Source organism: Trachurus trachurus (genome assembly GCF_905171665.1).
Source record: "Trachurus trachurus genome assembly, chromosome: 19".
Classification (NCBI taxonomy): domain Eukaryota; kingdom Metazoa; phylum Chordata; class Actinopteri; order Carangiformes; family Carangidae; genus Trachurus; species Trachurus trachurus.
Genome location: NC_139913.1, coordinates 15796006 through 15811730, shown reverse-complemented (window position 1 = coordinate 15811730; position 15725 = coordinate 15796006). Strand labels below are relative to the sequence as shown.

General features: G+C 43.8%; 1 protein-coding gene across 3 annotated transcripts in view; it reads left to right on the top strand.

Annotated features, from left to right (window-relative positions):
- Positions 1–15725, top strand: part of jmjd1cb (jumonji domain containing 1Cb) — a 108312-nt gene that overhangs the window by 46310 nt on the left and 46277 nt on the right. The gene's annotated exons all lie outside the window — the stretch shown is intronic.

Sequence of the window (15725 nt, the reverse complement as noted above, 5' to 3'; positions counted from 1 at the left end):
CACTTGTAGATTTATGAAGCGCAACAGAGAAAGTACCACAAGAAGTGGTTGAACAGTTTCACTGTTCTATGCAGTCACTGTGAACAATGTGGTGCAATCTGCTTCAAACTGTTTGCAGCAAAGTAACTAAAAAAAGTAAGACGGAGAACTGGAAAGAAAGAGTTAAACTCTTATCACCTTAGAGTGAGAAGCAGCATCTGGCCACTGTCCTTTATTTGTGGTTTTGACTCAGTTCTTCATTAGATTGTGAATGTGAAGTTGTTAGAAAGTGTGATGTGCTGCTGCTCTGCAGGCAGACAGATGGATGAGTAGGCAGACGAGCAGACAGGCAGGCAGACCCAGCAGATTGCTAGTCTAGTTATTGCATCATTACATAACTAAACCCCAGTGACCTCCACACTCTAACACACACAGTGTATCTGCCTCTTTTCTCTCCTTTCTCTATTATTCATGGTTACCTTTGTTGTGCCTGAACCTGTTTTACTTTTTTGATGTCTCTCACTCCCTCTTCATTCTCCGTCTTTTATTCTCTGAGCTGTTTCTCTGCTCGGGCCTGCAGACTGGTCCGCTCTTTCTACGCTTTATAATGGGTTTAGTGCAAAGAAGAGTATTTTTATCATGTTATCATTATATATTGATATAATAAGGATGTTAGATTCAGCTCCATAAACAGGTTAAAGAGTCATTAGCCCTATTTGTGAAGCTGAAACTGATATGTGACATTAGCCATGGTGTGGTGGTTAATGGATGCATCTCCAGCTGAGCCCAGTGTGGAGCCACCCACCTCAGTTAGAGTGAGGAATTCCACTCAGACAGGTGACGTTACGGTTATGTTAGTGGTGAGAACCGCGGGTGGAGCTGATATGCATCAGAACCTGTTCTGGTCCACTATCAGAGGATTGATCAGAGTGTCAGCGAGGCTAATGATAGCAGCAGCAGTAGTAAGGATATTAATAGAAAGTAATGCTGGTAGTAGTAACAGCTGCAGCAGTAGTAGCTGTAGGTGGAGCAGCAGGAAGATGCAGTAATCTGATCAGCAGTATTGGAACTGGAAAAGATCCAGATAAAGACCAGGTTGTAACACAGATCTCCAGTCTAGTTCTATAGATAGATAAATGTCTGCTCTTCATTCATGCAGATACTAAAACTGTCAGTCAAGTTTACAGTGTGAAATTACATTCAGCTGTAAGGTGAACTGTAGATACTGTTTATATAGCAAGCATTCCTACTTAAACCCACATGCAGATTACAGTCTCCAGTTACACTGAGGTCCACGTGTTTGGGCTGTGGAGAGGCCAGACTTTCAAACTCACCTGTTTGTCTCAGATTCACCCTGAAGCAGTGACACTGGGATCACCAGTGACTGGTCCAATGTGATATCTCTTTATAAAAAGTCATTGACTGACTGACAGCAGCAGGGGAAACACTCAGGTCACTATTCTCTGTACTTTACTGACAAACAGTGGTTCGTCATAAGAAAGACAGACACATGGCCACAGTCACTGCAACTACTGTAGTCACATGTTAACTTTCTTTTTAACCAGTGCACTATACACCAACACAGAGCCCTGTAGCCTAAAGCTTCAAGGCATTATGTGCGACACACCTATACCAACCAAACAGTGCAGAATGCAGCTGTTCATCTCTGTGGTGTTTTCTCTATCCACCAGTGTTTTGCTCTGCTTCTTCCAGGCAGATTGTTTCATGAGTGAAACATTGTAGGGATTCACTCCTCATGTCCACCTCCCAGTTAACACTTTTATTGGCTTAAAACCACTGAACTGCAGTTACCTTGTGACCAACCAATGGGCTTTCAGTGTGTATCTTTCCTCCCTCTGACAGCAGGTGCTCAACATTGTGCTATTTTACCCCCATCTCTCTCTTTTTTTTTCCTTTTTTTGATGTTGCTTTGGACAAATCTTATTTAGATAAATGTTATTTAGAGCTGTGTATTCTCCCATGTGATACAAAGAGCTACTTCTGTCATACAGCCTTTGGTGATGTCTGAGCATATCTTCAGATAATCCACAGGTTCTGGATGGTTTGGATGAGAAGGACCTTGACATGACATCGATACAGTCTGTGTGTTTATGGGGTTTATTCCATTCTGAATTTGTGTGCGCATGTGTAGGACAGTGTTTATCAGTGTTTGCATGTATGTGCACGTGTGTGAGGCATGTTCCTAATGACAGCTGGTGTCAGGGGGTGTAAGGCTGTGGTGTCATATCTCCTACAGGATAACCTTAGCCCTGTTAGCTAATGGAAACGGCTCATTTCATCAGACACACATGCACGCATGCACACGCACACGCACAAACATACCCTATACATCAGCATGCATATTACTATGCCGGGAATCACACAACACTTCTCATTAACTGCCAGGTTGCTCTCCCTCTATTCAAAGATGCCTACATCAGCACTGAGGCTAGCTGCACACATACACACACATACACACACACACACAGCTGCACTGACATACTTTAACAGATGACTGTAGTCTTAAAAGGAAAAGGTCACAAACAGTTGTGTGTGTGTGTGTGTGTGTGAGAGAGAGGGAGAGAGAGAGAGAGAGAGGGGGAGAGACAGATGACCCTTGTCGTGTGAGGAGCTGCTGCTTTAATGGCAGCAGTCAATTGAGACAAGGCAAGGCCTGCCTCAGGCTGTGTGTTTAGGTCGGGTCTCTTGTATTGTAAAGTTCCCACCGACCCCACCCAGCTCGCATCAGCCCCATAACTCACTGACACAGATCCCATCCCCCACCCACCCACTCTCTCTCTCACACACACACATTTGGCTTTAATTTAGCCCTCTTGTTTTTCCCTGCTCTGTTTTTCTATGGTTCTCTTACTTTTCCACTGGTTTCCCATAGATACAGATAGATCTGAACAACACCCTGTTCCCCCAGCACTGAAGCACTTCTTATTGAGGCTCATGCTTTTATGCACAATCAAGTATGAAAATATACATCTGATTAGCTTGTGTGTGATGCCACTACGGTGACTAATGTCTAACACAATGCTGTGTGTTTGGCTGAGCACAACAAACAAGTCACTTCATGATTTTACAGTTTATACTCGGTGTAAACATGGAGATGTAACACTACATGTGGCTTGTAGCTGGTTGTGTATACAGAACATTAATAGCCAGCAACGTTTCAGATGGTTTGCTGGGATGAAAGGAGCACACACATGTACACTGACTGGTCCCAGCTAAGATGTTACACACCCAACACCTTTCTATAGCATGGACATCATCCTGTTTTACCTAAAGACGTGTATGAATGAAGGAGGACCAAGACACCGGTGAAACATTCAGTGATACGGTGAGGGACAAAACACCAACCACACAAAGTGAGATGTGGGTTTGATGAAGTGAAAACAGTTCATCGGCCACTGTAGATTAACTTTTAGTGATCGTCGTAAACCCACATGCTACATGATGCGTCTATAATGGAAGCATTCCAGAGCTACACAATGTGTAGATGTGTGTTTGCCTTCTGCTGAGTCTGGAGAAAACTGACCTTTACCTGACAGTAGTGTGTGTGTAACGGACTGCATGCCTTTGGGTACATGTACTATACATACACATGCACACATCCACTTACTGTCTTTCTTTAGTAAACACTTATGCATGCACTTAAATATGCACATACACTGCGACAACACCTGGACGTCACACACACAAACACACACATGCACATGCACAGAGAGCAGGTCTAACTGGGGCTTCTCTGCTTTCCTCTCATATTGTTTTTGTTCACAAGAGAGGAAGTGCTCACACCTCCCCATGCCTCTGTGTGTGTTATGTGTGTGTGTGTGTGTGTGTGTGTGTAGGAAATGAGTCTTCTTTGGGTTTCCTGTCTGCCAAGGGACTGATAAGGTGTTTAGTGAGGCAGGATTTACTGTCGCCTCTTTACTGTCTTCAGTCTTCATATTCCTCCCACATGGCCTCAGACTGCAGATGTAAATCCTTTGACTTAATGTGTTGAAGTGTGTCATGGTGGACGTGTTGTATATTGTATTCTTCCGTCTACAATGGCTGTAAAAAGTTCCTGTTTGATGCTCATTCAACTATTTATATGCTGCGAGTGTGTTGTTCCATGTTAATCATGAAGACGTAGTATTTACTGTAGTACAAAGAAATGAGTCACATTAGAAGCTCAGCAGCTCCAACTGCTCTGTGCACCAGACATGTACTGTGAGTATTTCTACCCAGCATGTTTTACATTCATGTTTATGAGCGTGCAGTCCTCCTCCTCTGTTTCTTGGTGCATCGCTGCGTATCTTGGTGCAGCCACCTCTAAATCAGTGCAATAGTGTGAAGCCTTTGGCAGGAATGTGTTCTGCCTCACCCATGTGCATGCTCATGCATGTGCATCCTCCAAGAGTTAAACTAAACAGAGTGTTAGTCGAGGTTAAAAATGCTGCAGAGGACCTCTGGCTTTAAAAGAGTTGGAGTTTGTTTCTGTAGTTTCTCAATAGATCCACCAATAAATCATGTTTACCCGCAGTGTGACTACACTTGTTACATTGTCTTTTCTATTTCTTCTGCCTCGTCAGACAGATGAGGGGGAGGGAGGGGGAAGTTGGATCATCATCTCTTTGATTTGTTCAGAAGATGAGTCCATGAATAAAAACACCCAGTTGCAGTCATTCTGGGATGTGGGCTCATCAGCCACAGCCTCAGCTCTCATGTGGTTTACATCATGATACAATTACCGCAAGCATTCTATGTGTAAACATTGTGCACAATGTATTACAATGTAGTAGCTGTGTGTGTGTGTGTGTGTCTTTTGACAGTTTTGGCAGTTCTTCAGTAACAGAATGAGTTCTGCAAGTAATGATTGAATAATACTGGAGTACCACACACTGAGGTGTGGCATGTGGCAGAGAGAAACACTGTTCCATCAACCAACCTCTCTCTGTCTCTTTTACACACACACACACACACACACACACACACACACACACACACACACACACACACACACACACACACACACACTGACTCAGCCTCTCACCTCTCTCTGTGTGACATGTGGCCTGTGATGACAAATATTCCTCCTTACACCTTTTCTGTGAGGACAGCTGGCTGCATACAGGATGTGATATAACTTCCTGATGTAACATAGGTCTGTAGTGGATGATAGTGTAATATTAATAATGTATGAGAAACACACTGCGTTTGATGAAGTGTTAAATGCAGTTTAACACTTGTTCTAGTGAGATAATAGAAATCTGGAGTGTATTGTACAGTTACAGTAAACAGAGCCCTTCCCTTTTAAATAAATCTACCATCATTCCTCCTCCTGTAGCTGCTGGACTGTTTCTTTCCATCCCTCTCAGACAGTTAACACGTGCTCTGATACACACTTGCTTCCACCTGCCAAGTCAGACTCATTGTTTCTCATACAATGACTGTTTTACAAAACAGTTTTCCGATTCCAGTCACTGGATGATTTAAGATTCTATGTTTATGTGGGCTGACATTGTTTTTCATTGACGTGTGTCCTTTGTTGCCTCAGCCCTGACAACACTGTTGACTCAGTGTGTTTGACTAACCCCACCACTGCATCAGTCACAGATACAGTGTCAGAACATTCCAGCTGCTGCAGGTGTTGACGCTGTTGCTTCTCAGTAATGTTTTACAGCTTTAATGAAATGATCTAGAGTGACTCTATAATCAGAGACGGATCTCGGTCATTGAACTGCAGCAGCACTCAGGATGGCTGGTCTCACATGTCACACTCTGCCGTCAAGCTCACTGCACCTCTACAGCTTCCTGAATGGTATTTCTTGAATATGTCTGTTGGTTTGCAGTCATTCAGGTTATAGTCATGAATTGACAGGGTTGTTTAGTTCTAAACAACGGAAAAGGCCTTTTGGATGAAAGGTGAAACATCTCCAACAACTGAAAAGAAATGCAATTGCAACTCCAGCATTTACTGATCACTGTAATACCAGATGTGTCCCTGGCAACTTTGTACCTAACTTTACTTCATCTTTAAATTGTAAAGATTAGAGCGCAGTCTAGACTCAGTAGGTAGGTGCTGTGTGGATCTGTCTTTTTTGGGTCATGTGTGATCTTAAAGGAAATTGAATGACTTATTTTGGCATTTGCAACATACTTCGCCCCGTCTGAACACACAGTAGAAAAGCACCATTCATAATGATTTTATCAGGTACTGCAACATGAAGATCTGCTGTACCCAGATGAAGCATATTTCATGTGCAGTTGTCTGCTCTTGTCCTGGTGGCCTAAATGACTTTATCTCCACCGTCCTGGATTCATTGTCCTTCACTGAAACTGGGTTAGAGTCCAGTCCACAACCAACCCCTGCTGAGGACACTTTTTATTCTTTTTTTTTTAACCTCTCCCAGGCCTTGTACTGTAGTTGTAGAGGAGATGGAAATTTGTCTTTGTCTTAGACAGTTAGTCAGTTTGTCTTAGACAACAACGTCATGGAGAGATTTCAGTTGTTGCTGCCTTAGACTGGTGTCATTATGATTCCCTTTGACCACAGCACTGTGTTATAGTTGCTCACTGTATTCTCTTAAACCATCTCAGGGACCAGGTCACCTCCCTCCACTGATTGGCCCTCTGTCAGCTCAGTGTAGAATGGACATGGATATGAAAAACTGGATGACAAGAAAGTATTGATATTAATGACAACAAGGTAGAAATAATAACTTCTGTCATTATTTTTCTAATGCAGAAATGACCACACACGTTACCTACTGTCTACCTACCGTAGACAGCTGTGGCCACAGATACGTAGCTCATGCCAAAAGCCAGAAACCACTGAATCATCTTCATTAGAATTTGATGAACAGATGAACTCTGCAGTGAGAGGCTGTTTCTGTCTGCTTCCTCTCTGAAGTCAGTTATTTCCATAGGCTGTTGATGCTTTCTAGTGGAAGTAAACTTTATTATTAGACTCCAGGTCCATTAAAGACAGACAAACACACACACAACCTTTGTGATTTACTGTGTTCAGTTTTGGGTTAATCTGTCTCAGCAATAAGACTCCAACCTGCCTCCAGACACAGAGATGGTTTTATACCTGTACTGGCACCTTTTACTGGCTGCCCCTCCAATCTAAGACTCTGAGTTAAAGTTGTTTTATGGGTTTCATTCAGTTAAGCATTCCCCTCCATTGACACTTTTAGTTATTTTAGTGATTCATATAATCTTTAATTGTTTGTATTCTGATTTATAGTTTATATTTGTGTATATATACGGTATTGGTCTTGTCTTTGTATTTTATCTCTGCCTTTTGTGGCTGTCTGTGTTGGAGCTTTATCTCCACTGTAGCAGCACCTTGGTCACCTCTGATTGTTTTTAAATGTGCTCTATAAATGAACTTGATGTGAGTGCCGGAGATAGGTAGGCGTGGGTTATTAGCTCTTTGTTAGTTTAGCAGATCAGATTCATGCAGACTCCACACACTGCGCTGAAACTCTGTGTCATTAGTCACAGCTGACACTGGGCTGCAGAGAGCGTCCCATTAGTGGAGGTAATAAAGCCGATAGTGTCTGCCTTTATCTGGTTATTTTCCTGACTGTTGTCTGCACGCTGCTTAGAAATGGCGTCCCCAGGCTTCCCCACACTGACACAACAGCTTTATTTTACACTGATCAGTAAGAACCCCACTCCCCCCCTCCTCCTCATCCTTCCTTCCCAAGTGAATGCCAGTATTACACAACAGCACAGGGAATAATGAAGCAACACTGTTTCATGACTTCATCAACCATAGAACACATTGGATCATACAGTAACTGCTCTTGTTTGAGCACTTGTTCTGATAAAAGTGGATGTTTTACTAAAGCATTATCTCCTTTTCCCCCAAATAGGCCAAATCACAGTTGTTTTTGAAGCCACGGGCAGCGTGTACCTGCTGTTGACTCTTGAGACAGATTTTAATTCATCCACACAGCTCTGCACTGACCTCCCCCCGGTTCAGACGTGAGATCAGATCTCATCTGTCACCGTGGAGAAATCCAGCAAAGATGAAGATGAGAGGAGGGAGAAGGAGAGACAGGAGGGAGACGGACTCAAAGAGAGAGAGAGAGATGATTTCAAAGAGTCTAAGCCCTCCTGTTCTGTTCTCTTCTCCTCTATTGTTCCCTTAGCCCCACTCTAACCTTTGCTCTGTGTGTGTGTACACGCACGTAAGTACACACGTGTGTGCGTGGTTGCATCTCAAACCCAGATATTACATCATCTCTCCGTCTCCCATGGAGCATTGAGTACTGTGTGAACTCATTACACACCCTGTGCAGACTCCCATCAAAGACACAAAGTGAATGACCAGACGACACCCAAGGGCAGAGAGACAGAGCGTGGAAGTGAACAAAGGGATGACAGGAGGGGAAGAGCAGAAGCCGTGCTGCATCACACCACCATAGGAAATGCAGGGAGGATACAGAGTATTCAATTAAACATACTCAGCTCCTAATGCACATGTTCACAAGTTTTTCTGTCATGACTCTTTGATTTCAGCTGCTTTTCAAATGCTCTGAGGTCGTCAGTACGTGCTCTGCTCTCGCTGGGCTGGGCTCTGATTGGATCAGTTTTCTTCCTGGTTTCTTCCAGTAATTTATCTGACCAAATTACCCCAAAACACACGTCAGGTTGTTTCATCTCAAGCAATAGAATTTACAGAAAATCCTTTTATGTTTATTTTTTTCTCGCATCTTGTTGCTATTTAAATGGTGAAATGGTTAATGAGAGAGGATTCAGACCATACAGCACGGCCCCACGTACATGTGTTGCCCAGAGTGGGGGGGGTCCACCCGGCCCCGTTTAAAGTGGAGACTGTGGCTGCTCAGCTAACAGGCCACATGACAGTGTGTCTGTCTGCCACCTCTGAAGCAACGGCGAATGGTGCAGAGCCAACGCTAAAAAACCAACTAAAGGGACGCTCTATTTTAGCTGACACACACACACACACTCTCTTTCATGTTGCGTTCTGGCTCAGTGCCCGTGTGCTGCTACACACTGGTGTTATCTGGCAGAGTTCTCCTCTGCCCTAATTTCAGACAGACAGACAGCAGAGAGAGAGAGAGAAGCTGTATTACACAGATCTTGTTTATATGAAGAACAGAAAGTTACGGTGTGAGAGTGTGACTGTGTGTGTTTTCCATTTTTTAGAAATGAATTCCTGAGGAGGTTTTATCTTTAGCTGCTGCCAGCACAGAGGATTTCATGCAAGTAACCCTGAAGAGATGCCATAAATATCTCCCCAAAACAAACCTCCCAGTTTGTGATTCATCAGCACGTAGCGTTTGTCTGGGCCTCACTAGTTTGTACTCGTATTCCCACAGAGGCCGACTTGGAAGTGATCGCTGAGATGAAGTGATCAGATGATTCACGTCACGTAAGATAGCAGCATCATTGTTACCATGTTGTGATGGAGGTGCTGTACACTGATCAGGGTGCAGGTAGGCAGGACTGATTGAAGATGGCAATGGTGGATGCACTCCACAATCAGACAAAGGCTCACGTAATCACACCCACAGCTTCACGTGCACAACACAAACGCTTTATGATTAATTAATTCACAATCAAGCCCACCTCAACAAAGATGCACAGGGAGTGAATGAGAGTAGATGTTGAAACGTCCCTCTGTTGTTAAAGACTATATCTTCTCAAATACTCTGCTGTCAGTAGTCTGAAGTGACTACTGTGTCTCATGCAGCCAAGTTAATTCTTGCAGCATATGGCCGTGCTGCCAGATTATTTCAGATGAATCTTGATATGCAGATATGTGTCAGTCGTCCTTTTACCAGCACGGCATCTTCAAAGTTTGCATACCATTGCATCATTAGTGTTTTTCATCTCTAACACCTCTGTGTGAGCGGCCTGGAGCAGCATCCATATCTCTACTGGAGCAGCTTTACTCTGCAACTTTTACTGAGGAGTGCTTTCATCAGGAATATGCAAAGAGTATTTGTGACATAGTGTCATTGTTGTTCAAATAGTCAGACAGTGATGATGAGCTGTGTGACGTGCATGTGTGAGACACAGCTCGTGGCTCACTGCACCGCTGCATGTCCAATCTAAACATGCAGACTTTTTTTTTTGACATGTGACACATGCAGAGGAAAAGATGTGTTGATAACCACACCGACATCATACCAGCATTGAGCCACTGAATGAGGCCAAACAAAGATGACAGGACTACTGTTTCTACTTCTTTCTTTTTAGACCGCCCATCAACAGCGTATGTTTATTATTACTGATGTCCATCATCAAAGGCAAACTCACTGTTGAAGTGCCACAGCCTTTAGTGAGGAAAATAGTGTGACCCAGGTTTCACATGTTTGAAGTCTGTGTGAGTTTGCATGAAGTGTCATCTTCCTCAACTCTTCTTCATCAGGGCTGGTTAGACTGGTTTCTTATTGGTCTAACTTAAAGAGGAACTATGCAGGATTGTTAAGCTTAACTATGCTACATTTTTACCTTAAACAGCTTTGGAGTAATTGTGATGGTTTGATAAATGACACGTAACTTGTTAGGAGGGAGAATGGAGCCTCTCTGCCTTCCATGTAGCGTCTCTTGGTTGAAAAAGACCTTTGCAAGATCATTGCCCCCGCCCCGGTGTCCCAGCTCTTGTCTCTGCGCACCACAACACAAACTTGCCCAGTAAACCATAATTTCTTGTTTATGAGAGGTAAGACTACACAAATATACATTGTAACATTGTAACGTTATGTACTGCTTTATTGGTTGATTTCTCACCAGCATTGTTGAAAACAAATGCACATGGCCATGAGGAGGGTTAGTAAAACAGCAGAAAAGTGACCAGATGCATAGTTCCCCTTTAAAGTGACTGAGCAGCAGGGAGGACAGGGAGCAGGAGGACTCAGACTTGTGTCGATAGATATTTTCATTGTTTTAAATCTCTGATGTGATGAATATGATGCAGTGTGACTAATAACATATTGTTAAACTCATATCTTCCTAACTGGGGCATAAAAACTCAATGTCTTGTTGTAATATTGGAGGTATTGTCTTGTTTGGTGATTTTGTATTGTCAACCAAAGGTCACATTGTGCAGTGAAGTCAAATGGACCAACATTTAATGGATCTTCGTCCCTAGACTCCAGTTCACAGAGTTTCTCTTCAAGAAGTTGTGCTGCATCATGAACTGTAACACCTTCAGTCTACCTCTGAAAGAGTATGTTGCTAATAAACTTGAAATAGCGCGACATTGTTATCACAGTGTTGTAATAATCCCACAGTCATAGGAGACCCATGCACAGACAGCCCAGAGCTCCCAGATCTTCCACTGATCATTAGCTAGATGGATGAAAACTGACAGACTTTACTTTGTGGGATTTGCCTGAGCCTTTTATTAGTCACTCAATCTGTCTGTCCATCTGTCTGCAGGTCTTAGCACAACTCCATCATGGTGTTGGGCTCATGAAGCAATTGCTAAAGAAATAACCAAGTCAACACAGTAAAATAGACACCTTTCACATTTCACACATTCCATGTCTTGTCAAAACACGGCATCTACATTACCCATGTTGCAACTTGGCCGCGAGCAGTAGAAACTAATGTCTCCATGAATGGCGGAGGAGGCGGAGGAGGCGGAGGAGGCGGAGGAGGAGGAGGTCTGGTAATATCTAACCCCACATCCTCATGTTATTACTTTTCAGACTTGTAAGTCTTCAGATCCATCTCACATTCACTTGAGAACATTAATCAGACCTCACACAGCTCCCTCTAGACACACTAATGCTTTTAGGTCACATGTGCAGTGCTGCAACTCGCACATGAAGATGTGGTCATATGTGTGTGTGCACCTAATGCAGCACAATCTGTGGGGACCAGTCCAGTTAGTATATAACACACTAAAACAAGATGAGGATTATTGAGCTTCCTAGTTAAGGTTCAGTAGCAACTCTAGACTTTTACTAGCATTTAAAATGTCGATAAGTGCGGCAATCCCTCAGTAAAGTATTCAACCAGCATAAAGAGTTCAGTCTTGCAGCACTGTAACACAAGATGATGTAAGAAGAAAAGCAAATTTAGACAGTTACTTAACAATTTTGTCTCACACTGCCATAACTGTAGGTGTAAAGACTGATAAATAAATGGAGTTTGATTAGAAACGAGCGTTGGGGAATGAATTAGCAGGTTATTGTTCAGTCACTCTGGTGCTTCTCTTTCCTGCTGTGACTGAAGAAGTCTAGAGTAGAAGTAGGACAATGTGAGAGTGTGATATATTTGTTTGAATTTTCTCTTTCCTGGCTACACACTGCTCAAGTCCTGCCATGTTACCTAGCAACAATGGCCCACTTTGTAAAATGAAATACAGCGCGTGCACACATAGACACACACACACACACACACACACACGGACAAGCACAGACTCACAAATAGATATCAGCAGGCATCTTGTTATCTGGTTACTGTACTGGGTCTGTTGATGATGACAGGAGAACAAAGGAAGGAGAGGGAGAGTGAGGGTGAGTCTCACCACATGTATCTCCCTCTCTCTTTTCTCTCTCTGTCCCTGTCCCTGGCTCTGAAAGCTCTGTCTTGACCGTGCCCACCACTGCTGAGGACGGCCAAACTGCAGACCCACTGCAGCAGCGTGGGGCCTGTGCCTTGCTCATAGGCTTGTTAGCCAGCCGGCGAGGAAACAAGTCAACTGTGTGAGATGTAGTTTTGCTGGAAATTGGGTCAATAAAAATGCCAACCACCCCTCCCTCCCTCCCTTCCCCTGTCTCTCCCTCTGAGCAGATGGAGCCGGGCTCGTGTAATCTCCTGCCTCCCGTGGATCTGTGTGTGCATGTGTAATTATAGCTTACCTTTATGGCAGCGAGATCTGCAGGAAAAAACATTTGTCTCCCTGCACAGAAGCAGACCTCTAACTGACAAACAGTAGCAGCAGAAAACAGGAACCGTCTCAGCTCAACTTTTAATTCACTCTTATTACTATAGACTTAAAGACCCTCAGGCCTCCGGTTCACAGCATGAGGCCGAGGTGAGCTGCACCTACCACTAATACTGCACATTCCTCACCTTCTGTACATTAGCTTATATATAGGCTACCGTAGTATAGTTTCTGATACAGGATCTGTAGCAGAGGTGTGTGTGTGTGTGTTTGTTTTAATCCTTCATCCATGTGGCAGATGGACAGCAGAATACCACTGCACAACTCTTGTGTGTGCGCTGTTAGAATGGCAGTGTGTAAAGCTGCTGAGCGATGGGCCGATTAATCAGAGCTGGTCTGTGGTCAGCTGATGAGGTCAGAGGTGAGTGTTTAGGACGTGTGTGTCTCAGCCAGGGTTCAGTAGGCGGCCAGCCAGCTCTGTTTCAAAGCAAACACTATACACTAATCTGAATGTCTCATGCTACTATGTGTTGGTGAGACATCCTGTGTCTGAAGGAAAATGTGATTGATGAAAACACAACTGTTGATGAAACAAAGAAATAAACCAAGATGAAGGACTAATACTTTGCATCATGAGTTATGCTACATTTCATCATCAAATGTAAATTGAAATAAAGGATCTGAGGGATGAACAGTCTGCTGGCTGAGCAGTTAATCAGTTCTTTGAAATCCATTTTCATTTTTAGTACAATTCCAGGAAACATTCCCATTTCAGTTTGGTCCACAGGCATAATGGCTCCACTGTGGTCATCTAATACTGGTGTGTATTGAATCATATATTCAGTTTTTACCTCTCTCTGGGACTGAGGTTACCATACTTTAAAAGGAACCCTGTTTCTGTTTCCCTACTTCAAAGTCAGTATCCAGGTGTTTCCAGGTGTTGGAGTCCTCGTGCCGATATGAAAACAGTAGTAAAAGTCAGTGTTTGGTCTGAAGATGACAAGTTTGAAAAGTGAAAACATATGGAGGTGTGGAGCCAGAGAGACGTCCTCTCCTCCATCTCTGCTGCAGGCGGTGGCCCTCAGGCTACATTAGCTGCTGCTGCTAGAATAACATGTCCAACTGTCTGCAGTCAAGTTGCATTGTGGGTAAAGAAGTGGCAGTTTTTCAGAAGAGGACAAGAAATGTGTGGTTGTGCTGCAGTGATTCTGTTTTTCAGGAGAGAGGCTTGTTGATTGAGTCGGTGATTAGAAAACACATCCTTCACTCAGCCCAGCACTGACTGTTAATGATGCTGCAGTTGGCTCCACAGCACTGTAGTTACACTGGTTTTAACTGGCTTGGTAAATAATAATCCTCCCACTCAGCTACGGTTGTGACAGACCATAGTAATGGTGCACACAAATGCACAATGGTGGTTCCTGCACTGTTTATTTTACCACAACTTAAAGCAAACACAGACATCCATTCTCCTGTCACTCTGATAAATGGACGTGTTCAGTTCAGGGACACTGCTGATATTAGAGCATCCTTCAGTGGGTTTTACATCTCACTGTGGCCTCATGTGAATAATGTATCAAAATCAGAGTGTTTGGTGAGAAGTCGCTCTGAAGATGCCCCACAGTTTGTATCATCACATACATGATTTTCATAAATTAACTTTGATGATGAAGCGTTGTAGGTCGGCGCGTCTAGTCTGTGTTTGTCACAATCACTCAGAGTGTGCTGTAAGTATGACTAAGGCTATAAATACTCAGTTGCTGAGAAGGATGTGACAGATAATTGTGCAGCTTCCTATGCCTTCTTTCAGCACAACCACAACACTTGAGTCTTCTGTAAACTTGTAATGTGTCAACACCTCGCTTCTCTGTGTCCTGCAGTCACAAGAAAAACTCTCGGTGGCGAGATATTTGTCAATCCAAAGCTATGAATAGGACTAAATGGACAGACACATTGCAGCAGATATTCTCCCTTACATGAGTGAGTGTCTTTACTGGTCTGTGGAAGGTCACAGATGCACCCTCTGTAGTTTACAGTGGGTTTCACTGAGCTGTGTCGCCCGAAACAGCTGCGACTGCTGCTGGATACCAGGCTGATGAAAGAGTCTGCACCATAAAAACAAAACAATGAGCTAATAGAGGCTAAAAGGCCTGAGGTCATGAGGAGGGGGCTGCACAGTTGACGGCAATTCTCTGTGGGCTGATCACCACAAATAGTCCCTTTCACTCCTCACATGCTCATTTAACTGACCCCTGGGTTTAGAAGTAGTGCAGCTTTAAAGACTGAATCTCAGTCTCTGCCAATGTCAAACTGTGACGGGTTTTTATCTGCCCCCCACCATCATTTACTGTGTGAAATACAGTGCAGAAATGAGGAAATGTGGTCTGAGAGTGGAAACAATGGTTCATGGTATCCAGCTCTGCTTTGGCCTCTTTCTAGCCCAACAGTTGTGTAAACAAGTCTCCAGTCCGTCCTTCTCTGCTCTGTCTCGGTACAAAGGTGTTTGTGTTTGTAAGGAAACGTTTCTCAATAAAGCTGAGTCGAACAGATCACAGAGAGGGGGAGGAGTGGGAGGGAGAGAAAGTGAAAGAGAGAGCAAGTAAGACAGCATGGTGAGTAAGAGGCAAGCCTGCGTCACAGAGAGAGAGAGAGAGAGAGAGAGAGAGAGAGAGGGGAAGTGAGTGTCGGCCGGCCCTCCCTCCCTCCCTCCCTTCCCTCTCTCTCTCCTCTCTGTCCCTCCGAGCGTCAGCAGCAGCTAAAATGTCGGCTGTGTAGCTTGTCCTCTGCTCTGCTCTCTCTCCCTCTTGGCCATCTGTCTTTTCTTACCACAGAGGAAACCACACTCCCTCCCTCTCTCTCTCTCTCTCTCTCT